Source organism: Lygodium microphyllum, chromosome 9, assembly GCF_053477565.2.
Source record: "Lygodium microphyllum isolate KBCC chromosome 9, Lygodium_microphyllum_v1.1.10, whole genome shotgun sequence".
NCBI lineage: Eukaryota > Viridiplantae > Streptophyta > Polypodiopsida > Schizaeales > Lygodiaceae > Lygodium > Lygodium microphyllum.
In genome coordinates, this window is record NC_141143.1 from 35,683,974 (window position 1) to 35,706,259 (window position 22,286).

Genomic DNA, 22,286 nt, shown 5'->3' on the forward strand with positions numbered 1-22,286 from the left:
TAGAAGTGGACTTTTTGCAATTTGCATGACCAGCATAGTCTGCATCCGTAAAGCCAACAACAGATGCCTTCTGCTTTCCAAAGTAGATGCACAGCTTCTTTGTGCCTTTGAGGTATCTCATAATACCTTTTACTGTTTTCCAATGCTTTTTACCAGGGTTTGTCATGTATCAGCTAACCACCCCCACTGCAAAGGCAATGCCAGGACGTGTAGCAACCATAGCATACATCAAATTGCCAACAACTGAAGCATATGGTGTCTTGGCCATTTCAGCCTTCTCATCATTAGATGCAGGGCTGTCTTCTGCACTAAGTTTCACATATGGAGGTAATGGAACCCCAATTATTTTCCCCTCCTCCATATTGAAACGTTGCAAAACCTTGGAGATATACTCCTGCTGAGATAGATACAATAATCCTTTTGACCTATCTCTGAGTATTCGCATGCCAAGAATGTGATTTGTATCACCAAGATCCTTCATATCAAAGCTGCCATGAAGACTTTGCTTCAGTGAGTCCAAGGCATGAGTATCCCTGCTAGCAATCAGCATGTCATCAACATACAGAACCAAGATAATAAGGCTGCCATCTGTTGCCTTCTTGGTGTACAAGCAGTGATCCACTTGACTTCTATGGAAACCTTGAGACTACACAAATGTATCAAACTTATGATACCATTCTCTTGGTGCTTGTTTTAGCCCATACAAACGCCTTTTGAGTTTACATACCATCTTCTCTTTCCCTTTTTCCACAAATCCTTCAAGCTGCTGTATATATATGTCTTCATGTAGATCACCATGTAAGAATGCAGTCTTTACATCCATCTGTATGAGCTCCATATCTTCAGCTGCAACCAAGCCCAAAATGGTTCTCAATCTAGTCATCTTGACTACAGTAGAGAAGATCTCATCAAAGTCAATTCCATGTTCTTGCTGTTAGAGATCATCGCCTGTCCGGACTGCACAGTCCAGTCGGCTGCATTTAATGCAGCCGACCTGCCTGATTTTTTCGCCCAGATTTTGGCTATTTATAGCCGAGGTTTTCAGCAGTCTCCCGCACTTCTCTGCTCGCAGATTACAGACTGGTGGCACGCGCAGATTCCGTCTCTGTTCGCAGATTTCAGACAGGAGACAGTGCAGACTGCAGCGGACTTCGAGGTGAACAGCAGGTTGCATCGTCGAGGTGGAGACATGCAGTCCAGCGCATTGCGCCCGTGTACATATCTGTATATCTTTGTATACAGCACACTTTATACAGCAGATCTTCATCTTCCACTGTCTCTTTCTCTCTCTTCTCTCTCTGCGTTCTCTCTCTCTTAGCCCTACGCTTCCGCACCGCTGCACTCTGACATGGTATCAGAGCGGTGTTAGAGGGCTGACTGAGCGCAGAACCAACCTGAAGAGGAGTTTCTATCGCGACACAAGGTTGTGTTTTCAGCGTTTGAGGGCAGGTAGGAGGGCTGTGCCTCGGAACAAGGCTGAAGCGAGCGTGGGCGCGTAGGAAAGGAGTCCAGGTGGTGAATTTGCTGCTGTTTACTGTTGGTTGACGAGAAGGAAGTTTGAGTTTTTAGCTTTCAAGTGCAGAGCCTTAGCAGGTTGAGTTTTCACAGTCAGAGGGGGCTGCTTTTGTGTTTGTGAAGGCATTACAGGTGAAGATGTCTACAGAGATTGACTTGGAGTTCCAGACGATTATGGACCGGAAGGTGCCTGTCTTACCGGCTCTTCCCGTAGATCAGAAGCTCGATGGTGACAACTACCACATCTGGCGCATCATGATGTTGGCCATCCTTGAGTCCTATGATTTGACGGAGCTTGTACAGGAGGAGATCGAGCGGCCCTCGGTAAGAGATGAGTCCAAACTCTCTTCCGATGCTCGTGCGGAGTTGGCCAAGGCTCAGTCTCACTGGGACAAACTGAATGCCAGGATTTGTTCCTTTCTTTTTCTGTCTTGTACTACAGCCGTGATAGCTCACATCGAGCACTTGACGGTGGCTCGGGAGATATGGCTGGAGCTTGATCAGATGTACAACTGGATGACCCTTATGAAGCGGGTTTCTTTGGAGGTTCAGATGCGGACCTTGTCCGTAAACAAGTCTTCTTCGTTGCGGGAATATATCAACAAGCTTAGACAGCTTCAGATGCAGGTTCAGAATGCGGGGAAGCCGATTTCCTCAAAAGACATGGCGATCACACTATTGTCCCAGTTGTCGCCACGATTCGGTACTTTCTACTCCGCCCTCATTGCTTCGGGGCGAGAGTCTACTCTTCGTTGGAAAGAGTTGGTTCCTATGGTCTTGGACAAAGAGGAATAGCTAAAGGGACAGAATGCTTCCAAGTCGGAGGCACTGACAGGTCAAGCCTCTCAGAAGAAGGGGAAGGACCAAAAGAAGAAGAAGGGGGATAACAAGTCAAAGAAGGACAAGGATAATGACAAAGAATCCACATGCCATATTTGTGGAAAGACTGGCCATTGGAAGAAGGATTGCCCTGACAAAGACAAGAAGGACACCAACAAGGACACGAAGGATTCTGGAGCGATGGCTGCACCCTCATCAGCTGCATTTCTTCATCTAGCTGTCATTGAGGACTCTTCACCGAATGCTTCTGATGCTGCGATGACGGCTCCCCAGGCTCGAGAGTGGATCGTTGACAGTGGTGCCTTCCAGCACATGACTCCTTCATTAGATGGTGTTGCTCAGGTGCGACCCTCGCGTGGGCAGATTCTCATTGGAGATAGCTCTTCAGTGTCTATTGCAGGACGGGGTAAGATGCAGCTTATTCCAGATGGACGTGGTGGTACCCATACCTCAGAGGTCTTGCATGTACTAGGTTTAGGGTATCATCTCCTGTCAGTTCATAAGATTTGCTCCCTTGGACTTTTGGTGGAGTTTGACAATAACTCGGTGCGAGTCCTTGATTGTGGGTCAAGGAAGGTTCTATCATCCGGATATGAGGAGAACGGCATCTATAAATTGAAGTCTTCCACCGCCCTCTCTACTCTTCTTCTTCCCTCTCAGACACAGTTAGAGTTATGGCATGCTCGGTTTGGTCACCTCAACTATGATTATCTTCGGAGAGCGTCACGTGGACAGCTTGTTCGAGGGTTGCCGGATATAGTGGTGAGCCAGCAGCCATGTGTCTCCTGCATTCGCGGGAAGCAACATAGGGATGCCATTCCCCACACAGCTTCATGGCGGTCTACTTCACCGATGGAGCTTGTATCTACGGATCTATGTGGCCCTATGAGGAACGAGTCCTTGCGCGGGAGCTTGTACTTCATGCTGATCGTAGATGATTATAGCAGGATGACATGGGCCTATTTCTTGGCATTGAAGTCAGAAGCTTTCTCCCACTTCAAGGATTGGCTTCTCTTTGAGGAGAACCGATCAGGCCGGAGATTGAAGACCTTGCGATTTGACAAGGGTGGTGAATTTGTTTCTAATGAGTTTGCTCGTTTTTGTGTAGATAAAGGTATTCACCAGGAGTTTGCTAATACCAACACTCCTCAAGAAAATGGCATTCTTGAACGGAAAAACCGCAGTGTGATCGAGATGGCGCGCACCATGATGGAGCACCGACAGACCCCTTAGGTTCTGTGGGCCGAGGCTGTGGCTACTGCAGTCCACATCCTTAATCGATCCCTCACTTCGGCCGTTGATGGGATGACATCTTTTGAGGCTTACTTTGGGACTAAGCCCGATGTTTCTTACTTTAGGGTCTTTGGGTGTGATGCCTATGTTCACATTCCCAAGGCTCACCATGATAAATTTGAAGCAGCTTCCCGAAGACAGGTATTTGTTGGCTACAGCTCCCAGTCCCAAGGCTATCGATTGTATGATGCCGTCAAGCGGGATGTGTACACTAGTCGTGATGTGCGGTTTGTGGAGGTTCCGGCCATATCAACGGGTGAGGAGCATCCCGTTCTTGGAGATCCAGGGAAGAGTTGGGCTCCTGCTACAGTTACTTTGGAGCTCGTGCCTTTTGATTATGATTCTGTTTCTGACACAGAGTCTACTGTTCCACCAGTCACCCCTGAGGAGTTACCACCGGTGGATATTCCAGAGTCTTCAGCTGATGGAGAGAGACGAGGGGAGGTTTGGCCTCCTCCTCGATGGGCCCGTGACACACTCCTTTTGATTATGATTCTGTTTCTGACACAGAGTCTACTGTTCCACTAGTCACCCCTGAGGAGTTACCACCGGTGGATATTCCAGAGTCTTCAGCTGATGGAGAGAGACGAGGGGAGGTTTGGCCTCCTCCTCGATGGGCCCGTGACACACTCCGTGATTCAGGGATTGAGGGGGTTCCTAAGGAGTGGGGACCGCAAGATGGTCCGCGGCGGTCACGGAGGCACCAGGCACATTCTACGGAGCTTGTTTGCTCTAACTATTGTTTGATGACCCGTGTTATGCAAGATTGAGAGCCCACCTCCGTGAAGGAGGCTTTACAGTCCGCACCATGGAAGAAAGCTATGGAAGCTGAGTTGGAGGCTATTGAGAGGAATGGCACTTGGTCACTCGTGCCACGTCCCCCGAATAAGAAGGTGATTGGCATCAAATGGGTCTTCAAGACCAAGTACCTTAGCGACGGTTCTTTGGACAAGCACAAGTCTCGCCTTGTTGCTAAAGGTTTTGCACAGCGCCCAGGGATTGGTTGTCATGATACTTTTGCCCCCACTGCTCGTATGGCGACTATTCGAGCTGTTCCTGTGTTGGCTAGCTATAGAAGATGGCCTGTCTACTAGTTGGATGTGAAGTCGGCCTTCCTCAATGGTGATTTGAAGGAGGAGATCTATGTCGAGCAGCCTCCTGGCTTTGGATCTTCAGATGGGAAAGTCTACAGGTTGAAGAAGGCCTTGTATGGCCTCAAGTAGGCTCTGTGTGCATGGAACTCGAAGATTGATTTGTTCCTTCAGTCAGAGTTGGGATATCGGCGTTCTAAGGCCGATCTGCAGCTTTATGTTCACACTTCCGAGGATGGTTGTGTGCTTTTTGTGGTGTATGTTGATGATTTGATTGTCACAGGTGATCATGCACAGAAGGTCCAAGAGACGAAGGCAGCTTTACATCGGACGTTCGAGATGACGGACTTGGGTCTACTCCATTTTTTTTTGGGCCATGAGATTTATCAGTCTTCGAGGGGGATCTTCATCTCTCAGCAGAGATATGTACAGGAGCTCTTGGTGTCTTTTGCGATGGAGGATTGTCGGACCCTTTCTACTCCTATGGATCCGAACTGGAAGGCCACTTCCCATTCAGCTTCTCCCATGGCGGATGCTTCCTGCTATCGTCAGTTGATTGGATCCTTGATTTGGCTTCTCAACACTTGTGTTGATCTTTGTTTTGTTGTTGGGCTCTTGGTAGGGTTCATGAGTGAACCTCAGACGGTGCATTGGCAGGCTGCTCAGAGGATACTTTGGTATTTGAGGGGGACGTCTGATTTAGGGATTCATTATCCCGTAGGGACAGATGGTTCAGATCTTGTACTTGCAGGTTGGAGCAACTCGGATTGGGCCGGTGATGTGGACCACAGGCGGTCTACTACAGGTTACTGTTTTACCTTGGGTGTAGGTGTTATCTCATGGAGTAGCAAGAAGCAGCCCACGGTAGCCCTTTCGTCTACTGAGGCGGAGTATCGGGCCGCGTCTTCCACCGCATGTGAGGCTGTGTGGCTTTGGCGATTGTTGGAGGAGCTTGGCTGCCCCCAGACTCGTCCTACTTTGCTGCAATGTGACAATGAGAGTTGCATTGCCGTGGCACGGAATCCTGTTTTTCATGCCCGGACGAAGCACATAGAGATCCAGTATCTCTTCATCAGAGAGAAGCTTCTGGATGAGACCATCATTGTGGAGTACTGCAAGACGGAGGACAATCTTGCAGATTTGTTTACGAAGGCACTTCCCCAGGCTCTACTTCGGAGACATTCCAGATCCCTTAGGCTTTTGCCCCGCCCAGGCTCTAAGAGGGGGTGTTAGAGATCATCGCCTGTCCGGACTGCACAGTCCAGTCGGACTGCCACGTGGCAGTCCGACTGACTGCAGTCCAGTCGGCTGCATTTAATGCAGCCGACCTGCCTGATTTTTTCGCCCAAATTCTGGCTATTTATAGCCGAGGTTTTCAGCAGTCTCCCGCACTTCTCTGCTTGCAGATTACAGACTGGTGGCACACGCAGATTCCGTCTCTGTTCGCAGATTTCAGACAGGAGACAGTGCAGACTGCAGCGGACTTCGAGGTGAACAGCAGGTTGCATCGTTGAGGTAGAGACACGTAGTCTAGCGTACTGCGCCCGTGTACATATTTGCATATCTTTGTATACAGCACACTTTATATAGCAGATCTTCATCTTCCACTGTCTCTTTCTCTCTCTTCTCTCTCAGTCCTACGCTTCCGCACCGCTGCACTCTGACACTTGCTTGTAACCCTTCGCAACCAATCTTGCTTTATACTTTGCTGAGGAACCAGAAGTTTTCATCTTGTAAACCCATTTGCATGGAAGTGTTTTCTGCCCTTTAGGCAACTGCACCAAGTCCCAAGTGCCATTTTTCTCAAGAGATTCCATTTCTGACAACTTGTCTTTATACCATTTCTTGCTGTCTTGTTTGTCCATTGCTTTCTTGAAGCAAGATGGTTCACCACAGTTTGTCAACATGACATAATCAGCTACATTGTTTGCACTGGAAACAAATCTATCAGGTTGTCTAGTAGCCCTATACAATTTCCTAACCCAATGATCATTGTTTGCTGGTTGTTGAGCATTTTCAGCTTGCTGTCCTGGCATTTCAGCCTGCAAATAAGCATTAATGGCTTGCTGTCCTGGCTGTTCCTGCACATATAGTGGCTCATTATCATGGGCAATAGCTGGCTGATCATTTCCAACATTATTTTTTGCATTTACAGGTTCATTTACAGTAGGTATTTGCTGCTGTACAACGTGCACATTTAGCTGTCCAAAATGTATTTTTTCTCGGAATACAACCCTACGGACCTCCTCAGTCTTTTTGGGCTGTTTATGCATGTGATCTTCCCGGAAGATAACATCATTGCTGCGTACTACTTTCCTTTTTTCGGGATTCCATAATATATACCCCATTTCACCCTCGTCACCATATCCTAGGAAAATGCATTTACAGGACTTTGGCTTAAGTTTGTTACGTTTTTCCTTACAAATGTGCACAAATGCCTCGCAACCAAACACTTTCAAGTGAGCATATGAAGGTGGCTTCCCCGACCATGCTTCTTGAGAAACCCCCCCCCCCCCCCCCCCCCCCCCCCCGCCAAAAAAAAAAGACCTATTTGGTGACCGATTAATCAACTGTACGGTTGTCATAACAGCTTGTGTCCAAAAACCACGGGGTAGCATGAGACAACATTGTACGGAGCTTATCTTGTATGGTTCGATTCATACACTCCGCAATGTCATTTTGGGGTGGATTATGAGGGGCAGTGAGCTCCCTCTTTATCCCTTTGCTGTTACAAAATGCCAGCCATGATTTTCAGCCCAAATGTGACAAAAATTTCAGCAAATGCCAGCCCAAACTGTCACTCAAGTGACCAAGGTACAAACAAGTACCAACCAGCAATAAATGATCACGTAGAAGCAGAAATTTCAGATCTGTAAGTAAATTTTCAGGAGCACCAAACCATGTGCTACAACACTCAACTGATTACAGCTGTTCCAAAGGCAAATACATCACATTACATGAGAAGTCCCAAACTTTAGCTGCAATTTTTGTTGTACGTGTATCCACGGGCATAAAATTTGACATGCATGGTCAAAAGCCCAAAATTTTGTGCTCAAAGCATCAACCATACATCTGCACTGTCTTTGACATGCATAGAACAGACCAACTTTGCCAAAATAGAACAATTTCAGCAAAATCCCCAAATATTTCCAAGTGCTAGGTATCCAAATTGCATTAATACACGTTCTCGAAAGCATAAAACAGGCAAAATTAGCAAAATTTCATAAAATCTTGCAAAAGCCCCAAGTTTCTCGTGTGCAAATGTGCACCAATGTAAGCCAATCTGAGTCGACTGAACAAAATCTCACCAATACAGTAAAAGCCCCAAATTTTATGGGTCGAATGTTGAGAAATTTCACTCAAATGAGCAAAATTTCAATAATTTTGGCAAAATCCCCAATTCAATTTCACACAATGTCTACAATTTCTAATGCAGATGCCTTAATTTGCATGAACAACACTCAATCTAGAAAAGCCCCAAATTTTTGGGCCTAAATCTGCATAAATTTCTGCATTGTGCTTGTGTGCGTGAACCCTTGGTAGTGCAAGAGGAATTTCAAAAAGTTTTAAAGAGAAAAAAAAGATGGATGACGGGTCCGTTGACCTGTTAGGACTGACACCGCTCGTTCGCGCCATGCAGGTCTTGTTAGTTGCCACACTGGCCATTGCTAGATGGTCCCGCCATCAGTGCCTCGTTGCAGTCCTGTCGCCCACCGTATCCCGCCCTCAACGCTGTGAAGTCGCCGTGCAGTTGCGTTGCCCCGTCACGCAACACTGTTGCATCCAGCCCCGTCATGCGTGGCTTCTGTCTACGTGCCCATTGTCCGTCGGCGTGGTGCGATGCGTGCAACGACTAACGTCTCTCCATGACTTGTTGCATGCCACCTGGCCTTTGTCTGACAGTGAACCCTCCCGTCGACTGTCAGTCTACTACCCGTCAAGAGCTCGCCTGTCAGTTGGCTCACTTTTGACGTCTCGAGAAACGTGCATTCCTTGCTTACTCTGATACTAGTTTATTGAGCTCAGAGGGTGTAGGGATCGAGACACGCAGTGATTGTTAGCAGCAGAAAGACAAGAGAGTGAGAGAGAGCAGAGTAGTGGGAAAGAGAGTGAGCACGACTTCTGGGTACAATGACGAGTGTATCTTTTTAGGTTTTTAGATAGATATATATATATATATATATATGAAAGTACAATGTGCTAAGGGTGTGTTCACACTTGTGCACATATAAAAGGGACGATGGCTCTTTATTCCCAATAGTGTCTTACATTAAGATGGGTGTCACTAATGACATTAAGGGTTTAGATACAGATTATGCAATATGGAAGAAGCTGAAAACTACCTATGAGATCACCACACCTATTAATCAGGTGTATTTAATACGCAAGTTGGTGAATATGCGATTGATTGAGTCAAAGCCTGCAGTTGAGCGCTTGAGTGTATTTACAAGGATTTTAAATCAGCTCGAAGATGCAAATTTGGACTTTCATGATAAGTTGAGGGCAATCGTTTTGATCATGACACTGCCTGACTCTTGGGAGACCTTGGTGGTTTCTCTCAGTAATAACCCCAGTCTCTCATATGATGGGGTGAGGGGCTCAATCTTGAATGAAGAAATTAGACGTATGTCTAGTGGAGAAGGCAACAACTCAGCTTATAATGTAAGAGGCAGGGCTGAAAAGAAAAATGCAAATGTAAGACAGAGAAACATGAGCAAGAGTAAAGGAAAGGAAAAGAGTTACATTACTTGCTATCAGTGTGGTCGGAAGGGCTACAAGAAACTTGATTGCAGGTATTATAAGAAGGAACGAGAGAGAGAGAATGTAGGAGACAAAAAGGAGGAGGATAAGACAGATGCATCTGAGGCAGCCAAAGGCAAGGAAAAGGCCAATGTGACCTCCAATGTGGTCATAGAGGAGCTTTCGGATGATACAGAGGCTGATGTATCTTGTGCAGTTGATTATGATGCCCTTGTATGTCACATGCAGGATATTCAGATTACCAAGGCCGATGTGATTGATGCACTTTTGTCAGTTGATGATGGTGTTACTCAGACTTGGATTGTAGACTCTAGTGCCTCTTTCCATGTAACTCCTTGCTTGGAGTGTTTTGCTATGTTCAATGCATGCAAATATGGAAAGATGTACCTTGGAAATAACCATGCTTGTAGCATTGGGATTGGCACTATAAACTTGTCTTTAGACAATGGGCAAGAGCTTGTGTTGAAAGATGTCAGATATGTGCCTGGCATTAAAGAGAGTTTACTATCTGTTGGTCAGCTTGACTTGCATGGTTACACTACACTCTTTGGTGGTGGTTTGTGGAAAGTGAAAAAGGGTTCCATGCTGATTGCAAAAGGAAACAAGAAGGGCACTTTGTATTGTTTACATTGTAAAGCCTTGAATGGCAAGTTTCTTGCAGTTGCTGAAATTGGATGTCATTTGGAGTTATGGCATAAGAGGTTAGGCCATATGAGCCAGAAAAGACTTGATGTTCTTACCTCTCTAAAGAGGGTTGATGGAAAAGGCTCTAAGCTTGACTTTTGTAATGAGTGTCAGTTTGGAAAGCAAATAAGAAATTCCTTTTTCTCTGGTGCCTCTCGTAAGTTCAATGTTGGACTTAGTGCATTCTGATGTATGTAGTATGTCCGTGAAATTGTTGGGTGGTGTTGCATATATTGTCTCCTCTATTGATGATTGTTCCAAAAAGATTTGGGTATACCTGTTGAAAAAGAAAAGTGAAGTGTTTGCTGTTTTTAAAACTTTTCATGCATTTGTGACCACTCACACTAGTAAAAAGCTGAAATACTTAAGAACTGATAATGGGGATGAGTTCACATCAACTGAATTCAAGTCCTTTTGTGACTTGTATGGTATTAAGAGGGATCTTATAGCCCCTTACAACCCTTCTTCAAATGGGGTGGTTGAGAGATATAATAAGACTTTATGTGAAAGAGTGTGGTGCATGCTGTCCATTGTTAATCTCGCTCATGAATTTTGGGGAGAGGCACTCAAAACCGTGGTTCACATTTGCAACCTCTCTCCAAATAGGTCCTTAAATAATGGCATCCCTAAGGAGGTTTGGTTTGGCAAATCGGCCTCATACGACCATTTACGCATATTTGGTTGTGATGCTTTTGTGCATGTTAGAGATGACCTGAGGAACAAACTAGACCTAAAACCCACCAAAGGTATCTTCATGGGCTATGGTGATGAGGGTGAATTTGGCTATAGAGTGTGGTTACCTCAGTCAAAGAAAATTATTCACAGTCGTAATGTTGTGTTTAATGAGGCAAGTTTGCTAAAAGGTACTTAAGTCTCAAATGAAGATATGAAAAAGGTCAAATTTCAGAGTTTGCAGCCACCTATTACTTCAGAAAATGAGCCTCATGGTGCTGTACCATAGGTTGAAACTGATGATCAGCGGGTGAGCACAAGGAGGTCATGGAGAGCAAGATAGGCTTGCTGATTATGAAAATTCAGGTGCTGGTAATGAAAATGAAGGTGCTGTACAGCATGAACAACATGCTGAAAATGGCTTACAGCAGCCAATAAATGTTGAAAATAATATACCTCCAGATGTAGATCCAATTTCTAAATATGTTGATCATTGGGTACGCAGGTCTGTCAGAGTGCAGCGGTGCGGAAGCGTAGGACTGAGAGAGAGAGAACGCAGAGAGAGAAGGGAGAGAAAGAGACAGTGTACACTGAAGATCTGCTGTATAAAGAATGCTGAATACAAAGATATACAAGGGCGCAGTGCGCTGGACTGCGTGTCTCCACCTCGACGATGCGACCTGCTGTCCACCTCGAAGTCTGCTGCAGTCTGCACTGTCTGTTGTCTGAAATCTGCGAATAGAGACAGAGATCTGCACGGCACCGGTCTGTAATCTGCGACAGAGAATAGTCACCAGACTGCTGAAAACGTCAGCAATAAATAGGCGAAAAACTGCCTGGAATGGGGCGCCAAAATAGGGCGCAGCCTGATAAAAATCGGCTGCAGGCAGTCGGACTGCCACGTGGCAGTCCGACTGCACAGTCCGACTGTGTAGTTGGACTGTGCAGCTGGTCCGACTGCTGGACCAGCTGTGCTGCTGCTTGAAAACAGGCTATGATCTCTGACACCCCCTCTCAGAGCCTGGACAGGGCAGAAGCCTGAGGGATCTGGAATGTTGCCGAAGTAGAGCCTGAGGAAGCGCCTTCGTAAACAAATCCGCAAGATTATCCTCCGTCTTGCAATACTCCACAGTGATGGTCTCATCCAAAAGCTTTTCTCGGATGAAGTGGTACTGGATATCAATGTGCTTCGTCCGGGCATGAAAAACAGGGTTCCTTGCCAAGGCAATGCAACTCTCATTGTCACATCGCAGCAATGTAGGACGAGTCTGGGGGCACCCAAGCTCCTCCAACAATCTCCGAAGCCACACAACCTCGCATGTGGTGGAAGATGCGGCCCGATATTCCGCCTAGTAGACGAAAGGGCTACCGTGGGCTGCTTCTTGCTACTCCATGAAATAACACTTGCACCCAAAGTAAAGCAGTAACCTGTTGTAGACCGCCTGTGGTCCACGTCACCGGCCCAATCCGAGTCGCTCCAACCTGCAAGTACAAGATCTGACCCATCTGTCCCTGCGGGGTAATGAATCCCCAAATCAGACGTCCCCCTCAGATACCGAAGTATCCTCTGAGCAGCCTGCCAATGCACCGTCTTAGGTTCACTCATGAACCCTGCCAAGAGCCCAACAGCGAAACATAGATCAACCCTCGTGTTGAGAAGCCAAATCAAAGACCCTATCAACTGTCGATAGCGGGAAGCATCCGCCAAAGGAGAAGCTGAGTGGGAAGTGGCCTTCCAGTTCGGATCCATAGGAGTAGAGAGGGCCCGACAATCGTCCATCTCAAAAGTCACCAAGAGCTCCTGAACATATCTCTGTTGGGAGAGAAAGATCCCCCTCTGAGACTGATAAATCTCATGGCCTAAAAAGAAATGGAGTAGCCCCAAATCCGTCATCTCGAACGTCCGATGTAAAGCTGACTTTGTCTCCTGGACCTGCTGTGCATCATCACTTGTGACAATCAAATCATCAACATATAATACAAACAGCACACAACCATCCTCGGAAGTGTGAACATACAGCTGCGGATCGGCCTTGGACCGCCGATATCCCAACTGAGTCTGGAGGAACGAATCAATCTTCTCGTTCCAAGCTCGCGGGGCCTGCTTGAGACCATACAGGGCCTTCTTCAACCTGTAGACTTTCCCATCTGAAGAACCAAAGCCAGGAGGCTGCTCAACGTAGATCTCCTCCTTCAAATCACCATTCAGGAAGGCCGACTTCACATCCAGCTGATAAACAGGCCATCTCCTATGGCCAGCCAAAGCAAGAACAGCTCTAATGGTTGCCATACGAGCTGTAGGGGCAAAGGTGTCATGACAGTCAATCCCTGGGCGCTGGGCAAAACCCTTAGCAACAAGGCGAGCCTTGTGCTTATCCAAAGTACCATCACTGAGATATTTGGTCTTAAAGACCCACTTGACTCCAATCACCTTCTTCTTCGGGGGGCGTGGCACAAGTGACCAAGTGCCATTCCTCTCAATAGCCTCCAACTCAGCTTCCATAGCTTTCTTCCATGGGGCGGACTGTAAAGCCTCCTTCATGGAGGTGGGCTCTCGATCCTGCATAACTCCGGACATCAAACAATAATTGGAGCAAACAAGCTCCGAAGAATGCGCCTGGTGCCTCCGTGACCGCCGCGGACCATCCTGCGGTCCCCACTCCTCAGGAACCCCCTCGATCCCTAAATCACGGAGTGTGTCACGGGCCCAGCGAGGAGGAGGCCGAACCTCCCCTCGTCGTTCTCCATCAGTAGAAGACTCTGGAATGTCCACCGGTGGTAACTCCTCAGAAGATCCGGTGGAACAGTAGACTCTGTGTCAGAAACAGAATCATAATCAAACGGCACAGGCTCCAGTGGAACTGTAGAAGGAGCCAAACTCTCCCCTGGATCTCCAAGAACGGGATGCTCCTCACCCGTTGAAGAAGCCGGAACCTCCACAAACCGCACATCACGGCTAGTATATACATCCCGCTTGACGGGATCATAGAGTCGGTAGCCTTGGGACTGGGAGCTGTAGCCAACAAATACCTGTTTGCGGGAAGCCGCTTCGAATTTGTCACGGTGAGCTTTGGGAATGTGAACATAGGCATCACACCCAAAGACCCGAAAGTAAGAAACATCTGGCTTCGACCCAAAATACGCCTCAAATGGAGTCATCCCTTCCACGGCCGAAGTAGGAGATCGATTAAGGATGTGGACTGCAGTAGCCACAGCCTCGGCCCACAGAACCTGAGGGGTCTGTCGGTGCTCCATCATGGTGCGCGCCATCTCGATCACACTGCGGTTCTTCCGTTCGAGAATACCATTTTCTTGTGGAGTATTGGTATTGGCAAACTCCTGGTGAATTCCTCTATCTGCACAAAACCGAGCAAATTCATTAGACACAAATTCACCTCCCTTGTCGGATCGCAAGGTCTTCAACTTCCGGCCTGATCGGTTCTCCTCAAAGAGAAGCCAATCCTTGAAGTGCGAGAAAGCTTCTGACTTTAGTGCCAAAAAATAGGCCCATGTCATCCTGCTATAGTCATCCACGATCAGCATGAAGTACGAGCTCCCATGCAGGGACTCATTCCTCATAGGGCCACATAGATCCGTAGATACTAACTCCATCGGTGAAGTGGACCGCCGCGAAGTGGTGTGGGGAATGGCATCCCTATGCTGCTTCCCCCTTATGCAGGAGACACATGGCTACTGGCTCACCACTATATCCGGCAACCCTCGAACAAGCTGTCCCCGTGACGCCTTCCGAAGATAGTCATAGTTCAGGTGACCAAACCTAGCATGCCATAATTCAGACTGTGACTGTGAGGTAAGAAGAAGAGTAGAGAGGGCAGTGGAAGACTTCAGTTTATAAATGCCGTTCTCCTCATATCCAGATGATAGAACCTTCCTCGATTCACGATCAAGGACTCGCACTGTAGAACTGTCAAACTCCACCAGAAGACCAAGAGAGCAAATCTTATGGACTGAAAGGAGATGGTACCCCAATCCTGGTACACGCAAAACCTCTGAGGTATGGGTGCCACCTCGTCCATCCGGAATAAGCTGCATCTTACCCCGACCTGCAATAGAAACTGAAGAGCTGTCTCCAATGAGAACCTGCCTACGCGAAGGTCGCAGCTGGGCAACACCATCTGATGAAGGAGTCATGTGCCGTGAGGCACCACTATCAATAATCCACTCTCGAGATTGGGAAGCCGCCATCGCAGCATCAGAAGCATTCGGTGAAGCGTCCTCAATGACAACTAAGTGTAGAAATGCAGCTGATGAGGGTGCAGCCACCGCTCCAGAATCCTTAGTATCCTTCTTCTTGGTGTCCTTCGAGTCTTTGTCAGGGCAATCCTTCTTTCAATGGCCAGTCTTTCCACAAATATGGCATGTGGAGTCTTTGTCCTTGTCCTTCTTGGACTTGTTATCCCCCTTTTTCTTCTTTTGGTCCTTCCCCTTCTTCTGAGAGGCTTGACCTGTCAACGCCTCCGTCTTGGAAGCATTCTGTCCCTTTAACTGTTCCTCTTGGTCCAAGACCATAGGAACCAACTCTTTCCACCGAAGAGTAGACTCTCGCCCCGAAGCAATAAGGGCAGAGTAAAATGTACCGAATCGTGGCGGCAACTGGGACAAGAGTGTAATCGCCATGTCTTCGGAGGAAATTGGCTTCCCCGCATTCTGAACCTGCATCTGTAGCTGCCTTAGCTTGTTAATGTGTTCCCTTAGCGAAGAAGACTTATTGACGGACAAGGTCCGCATCTGTACCTCCAAAGAAACCCTCTTCATCAGGGTCATCCGATTGTACATTTGATCAAGCTCCAGCCATATCTCACGAGCCACCGTCAAGTGCTCGATGTGAGCGATCACGGCTGTAGTGCATGATAGAAAGAGAAAGGATCGAATCCTGGCATTCAGTTTGTCCCAATGAGACTGGGCCCTGGCCAACTCCGCACGAGCATCGGAAGAGAGTTTGGACTCATCTCTTACCGAAGGCCGGTCAATATCTTCCTGTACCAACTCCGCCAAATCATAGGACTCCAGAATGGCCAACATCATAACGCGCCAGATGTGGTAGTTGTCGCCGTCGAGCTTCTGATCTGTAGGAAGAGCCGGTAGGACAGGCACCTTCCGGTCCATAATCGCCTGGAACTCCAAGTCCATCTCTGTAGACATCTTCACCTGCAATGCCTTCTCAAACGCAAAAGCAGCCCCCTCTGACTGGGTAAACTCAGCCTGCTAAGGCTCTTCCGCGTCCCGAAGCTTCTTCACCCGCCGGAGGCGATGAAAAAGCAAAACCTGCACTTTTAGGTTGAAAACTCAAACTTTCTCCGCGTAAAACAGCAATAAACAGCAGCAAATCCACCACCTGTACTCCTTTCCTGTGCGCCCACACTCGTTTCAGCCTTGTTCCAAGGTGCAGCCCTCCTGTCTGCCCTTAAACGCAAAAAACGCAAATTTGTGTAGCGATGGAAACTCCTCTTCAGGTTGATTCTGCGCTCAGTCAGCCCTCAAACACTGCTCTGATACCATGTCAGAGTGCAGCGGTGCGGAAGCGTAGGACTGAGAGAGAGAGAACGCAGAGAGAGAAGGGAGAGAAAGAGACAGTGTACACTGAAGATCTGCTGTATAAAGAATGCTGAATACAAAGATATACAAGGGCGCAGTGTGCTGGACTGCGTGTCTCCACCTCGACGATGCGACCTGCTGTCCACCTCGAAGTCTGCTGCAGTCTGCACTGTCTGCTGTCTGAAATCTGCGAACAGAGACAGAGATCTGCACGGCACCGGTCTGTAATCTGCGACAGAGAATAGTCACCAAACTGCTGAAAACGTCAGCAATAAATAGGCGAAAAACTGCCTGGAATGGGGCGCCAAAATAGGGCGCAGCCTGATAAAAATCGGCTGCAGGCAGTCGGACTGCCACGTGGCAGTCCGACTGCACAGTCCGACTGTGCAGCTGGACTGTGCAGCTGGTCCGACTGCTGGACCAGCTGTGCTGCTGCCTGAAAACAGGCTATGATCTCTGACAAGGTCTACACGGGTAAGAAGGTAACGACATAGGTTTGACCCCTCCTTGCATTATGTGATGCTTACAGTTGAGGGTGAGCCTCTTACATACAAAGATGCCAAGTCATGTGAATTCAAGAGTAAGTGGGAGCTAGCTATGCAGGAAGAGATTAAATCTCTATATTCAAATGATACTTGGGATCTTGTGTCATTGCCCAAGGGAAGGAAGCCACTTCTGAACAAATGGGTGTACAAAGTAAAGACAGTTGATGGGAAATCCAAGTACAAGGCAAGACTTGTTGCCAAAGGGTATGCATAGAAGGAAGGGAGTGACTTCTAGGAGGTCTTCTCACCTGTTGTGAAGATAACCACTCTACGTGTGCTTTTTGCTCTCACTGCTGTATCGGACTTAGAGCTGTATCAAATGGATGTAAAAACAACTTTCTTGCATGGTGACATTGATGAGGAAATCTACATGAAACAGCCGGAGGGTTTTGTAGTTCTTGGAAAAGAGCAGACAGTGTGTAAACTAAAATGCAGCCTGTATGGGCCGAAGCAAGCACCATAGGAGTGGTACAAAAAGTTTGACACTTTTATGCTATCTCACGAGTTTACATGTCGCCATGTGGATCATTGCTTGTACATGAAAAAGGATACAGATGGCAGTCCCATCATACTTGTTTTGTATGTGGATGATATGTTGCTAGTTGGGAAAAGGAAGACTAGCTTGGATGCTCTCAAAAATAAACTGAAATCAGCTTTCTCCATGAAAGATTTGGGGAATGCAGAGCATATTTTGGGCATGAGGATTTGCAGAGATAGAATGCAGAAATTGCTGTTTTTGTCTCAAGAAAAGCACATTGTAAAGGTACTGGACAGATTCAACATGGCTGAAGCTAAGCCTTTTAAGGTATCCTTACCTCCTTACCTTAAGCTTAATAAAGCCAACAACCCAAAAGATGACGTGGAAGCAAATGCTATGAAGGGAGTCCCTTATGCATGAGCTTGTTGCTCTCTTATGTATGCTGTGGTTGCTACTCATCCAGACCTTGCTCAGGCAGTGGGAGTTGTTAGCAAGTTTATGTCAAATCCTGGCAAAACACATTGGGAGACTGTCAAGTGTTTCTTTGATACCTAAAGGTAGGTCCACTAGTGGATATGTCTTTATAGTTGCTAGTGGGCTGTTTCTTGGTGTTCCAGATTGCAGAACATCGTCGCATTGAGTACCACTGAAGCTGAATACATATTAGTTAACTGAAGCTTCTAAGGAAGCTGTATGGTTGAGCAGACTTGCAAAGGATCTTGGCATGCCTATGGGTACTGCAGTTTTGGGATGTGATAGCCAGAGTGTTGTGTATTTGGCTAAGAGTGCCATGTATCACTCACACACAAAGCATATAGATGTGCGATATCACTTTATCAGACAGATTTTGGAAGATGGTCAAATCACATTGACCAAGATCAAAACATAGGACAACCTTGCAGATGTTCTCACTAAAAGTCTAAGCAAAGTTCAACATGAGCATTGCATACGACTAGTGGGGGTTGGTTAGAGGTTCACTTTAGACCTTTAAGTGGGAGGTTGTTGGGATAAAGGCCCGTTTGACCTCCATGTAAAGTATACGCACATTATTTAGCTGTACATGTGAATGCACGCTTACGTGCACTAAGTATAAATACATTTTATTCTTTGTGTACCAACACATTGTTGGTACACTCAAGTCTAATCGTACTTTCGCTTTGCTCTCTCTCTCTCTCTCTCTCTCTCTCTCTCTCTGACTCACTCTCACCAGGCGTCACTCTCACTCCTTGAACTGCTGCATCCAGCTGAGCTCCAACAAGCTGGAGAGTTTGTCGTACTCTAAACAGATCTTGAAGCTGGAGAGTTTGTTGTACTCTAAACAGATCTTGAATCACAGTAGACAGTTTTGTAAGCAATAAGCAGCTGTAATTGCAGATTTGAGAGTCCGGATCAGGCTGAAAGTGGCAGTGGCAGCAGGGCGGCCTGCACAAGAGGTGAAAATGACAGGGCAGCAGCTGAAAAGCAGACCATCCTGCAAAGCACAGCGACTGGCAGAAAACTGATTGCACTAGGAGGGAGATTGAGTACTGAACGGCAGCAGACAGCTGCAAGTGCAGTTTTTTGGGGCTGCTCCTGACTACTGCACACAATGAAAACATCTGGCCAGAGGTGGGCAACAGTTGATTGCTTCAAAAGCAGGTGTCGAAGGCTCCAGAACTGGCTGCAGATGGTGGGTGACAGCTGTCAGGGGTGCACCTCAGCTAGGGCGTGCTGGGCACACTGCATGAACTGAGATGTCCTCCATACAAGGTATAGACAGTAGTGGAACAAGGTTCTGGTTGATCAGGTGTGCATAGATCTAGGATGTGCTGATTGCAGCCTCCTATTTATAGATGTGGATGCTCCAAAATTAGGTTTTGGCTTACTAGAGCTGACACTTTGGTAATATATTCTTTTGGGGATGTTTTAAAGAGCTAATTGATGTTTCAAGTTTGTAATGCATTTTTAAAAGCTCCACTACTTACAAATTAATTAATTTCTATTATTCATAGACCCTCAATTATTAAATGCTTAGACCATAGCCAACACAATTCATGCAATGCCTCAGACTTGCCAAAAGAGAGTTCCAAAGATAAATCACGTCCTTGTCACAATTTACATGGGCTACAATATTTGGGATTCATAGTTAGTCGATGGTTGTTCTTGGAAAGTATAGGTTTATTTTGTGAAACATGTGTTTGAGGCATTTTCCAAGGTTCTTGAGCAGCATGCATTGCTTAAGATTCGAAATGGCAAAAGGCAAAAAAGTTACGGAGGTAATAGTAGTTGGTGTTGAGCTAAAAATGCATTAGCCTGACTTAAATATCCCCAATACATGTTTAATTAATGAAGAAACCTTTTTATTTAAAAAAGAAATGTGATCCTAGAGAGTTACTGTGCCCCACATGCAAAACCCCAATTTGGGTGCCCCAAACTTTGTTTAAAAAGGCATCCAATCCACCACTCTTCCTTAATCTCATTTTTGTAGATATTTTGATCAAGGCGCTAGTCAACAGGTTGGTTCTACAGTATCTTCTATCGTGGATTGGCTTGGGTAAACCCTTCTCTACTTTAGATTGACAAGGAGAGGACTTTTCCCTCTTACTTCCCCTTCCAGTTTAAGAGGGGGCGGTTTTCTTCTCTTGATAGTGACAATGATGATGCTTACAATTTTCACTTTCAGATGTTTATTTATTTATTATTGTATATTATGAACATTTGTAACTTTATCCGCACTATCAAGATGACATGATTGTAAAATGATGATTAGGCAAGTAAACAATTCTCTTGTGAGGGTACCATCCAAGTGATATCGTTGCATCACCTTCTGCATTAGCATGAATACTTGTATCTCTCTTTGCATTACCCCATGCGTTGGCATTCTGTTCATGTAAACGTGTATCTGTGTGCATTTATCTCTTTTTGGTTACCCTTGCAGTAGTCTACTTCAAATCCACCATACTTGTGGCATTGCACATGGTTGTTTTCAAAGATAATTTTTTTTCTTATGTTTGCATGTTGGATTTGCTTGTGTTACTTCCTTATTTGTCTTGCTTTTCTCTCCACATATTCTTCACAATATTGACACACACTTAGGAATCTCTAGACACTTATCTTAGTAGCATGTGGGATTGCTTTGCTTGTTTTATGGAGGTAGTGGGGCTATCCATCCTTACTTTTGCGTACTTTGGGGTACAGTGACTCAATGGAATGAAAACTAATTTGAAACCATCACTTAATGCTAAATCTTTTGAACGAATTACACAAAAGCCCTTTAAAAAAAGAGAGAAGAAAAACAAAAAGTCCATTGTTGATTCTATCTGTCTTTGTAGGACTTGGTAGACCCTTGGGTAGTCGACGAGTACCCTTGGTCCGATGCCTTGGCATCTCTAGGGTGATCACTTGGACTCCCTTGGTAAGATAACTATCGCCTTTGTAGTCTTGGTAAGTTACTGGATAGCTGACGTGCACCCTTTGCCCGATGCCTTGGTTACTTTGGGATGGGATGGCTTGGGGTAAAATATATATATATATATATATATATATATATATATCAAGGGCTTATTTCTCATGGCTAAGTTTTGGGCCCGAGCAGGGGTGTTGAGCTAAAAATGCATTAGCCTGACTCACCCTTAATCAATGAAGAAGTCTTCTTATTTTAAAAAGAAACGCTATCTTAGAGAGTTATTGTGTTCCACATGATGCCCTAATTTAGGTGCCACAAACTTTCTATAAATAGGCATGTAGCCCACCACTCTTCCTTAATCTTAGTTTTGCAGGTTTCAAGAGCCATCTCTCTACTGCCCACACTCCATTCGCGGAGGACATCGCGGTCAGAGCGTTCCTTAGCCATTTACTACTACCATTTGGCTCTTGATTCTAGCCTTTGCCACCTATCCGCAGCTATCGCTTGGCTGCGTTTACAGTTTATGGCTGCCACCTTGATCTTTTCTTTCCTCCATAGGTTGTGTTTGCACCTAACAGTTGTCGCCTAGTTTTTCTCTCTCCTCAGGTACTTGCGTTTTTAGTGTCTCTCTCTCTCCTGCACTGTTGCTTGCATTAGATCCAGCCTTTCTTGATTGCATTTGTTGGTGTTCGACACATGGATGCTGCCTCTGCTGCGATTCAGAATTCGTTCGGAGTACGACACACTCTACAGCTCATTACCTCTGCCTTGATCTCAAAGATACGAGAGTTCGAGGTTTAGTATTCACCACATAGTGTGTTTGTTGCATGAGCACAATAGATTCATTATTCATTATTCATTCACTTCATTATTCATTGTCTTTGAGTTACCCTAACCCTAACTTTAATTGCGTTCTGTGTTTATCAGTCTGTGCTTTGTCATATGATTGGTTTTGTGTTTTCTTCATTTAGAGCAGTTCTTCACAGTTGGGAGTTTGTAAATCCCATAGAGCTTGGTGGATGGTAGCTGTTTCCAGCTTGCTTTCCCATCCTGTAAGGCATTTTTGTCTGTTTTGGAAGATTATGAACTATTGTTACCATATTTGGCAGCTTTATTTAGAGCCAAGCACGGTCATAGTCTATAGCTAGACTTTGTCTTTTAATGGACTGCTAAATGCTATACCTAAGCTTCATTAAAAAGGAGACTGCATTTTTATATAGCCTTTGTATGAGAAAGCGGCCCAAACTTTTTGTATAATGGGGACTAGTAGTTTGTGTTTGGGGCATGCAAATCAATTAACCTTCTGTCATGCAATGCTCCTCCATGGCTGTAAGCTTCTAATATACATTCTTGCAGTTGATGGCTGTAAGCTTCTAATGTACATTATTGCAGTCGCTCATTTGTTCTCTTGTCACATAGGCTTCATTAGTTGTAGGTAAAAATTTGATTGTTTGCAAGTGTGAGCT

General features: G+C 46.1%; 1 protein-coding gene across 3 annotated transcripts in view; it reads left to right on the top strand.

The window, feature by feature from the left end:
- The window catches only part of POP4 (ribonuclease P family protein), a 55,747-nt gene that overhangs the window by 29,962 nt on the left and 3,499 nt on the right, over positions 1-22,286 (top strand). The gene's annotated exons all lie outside the window — the stretch shown is intronic.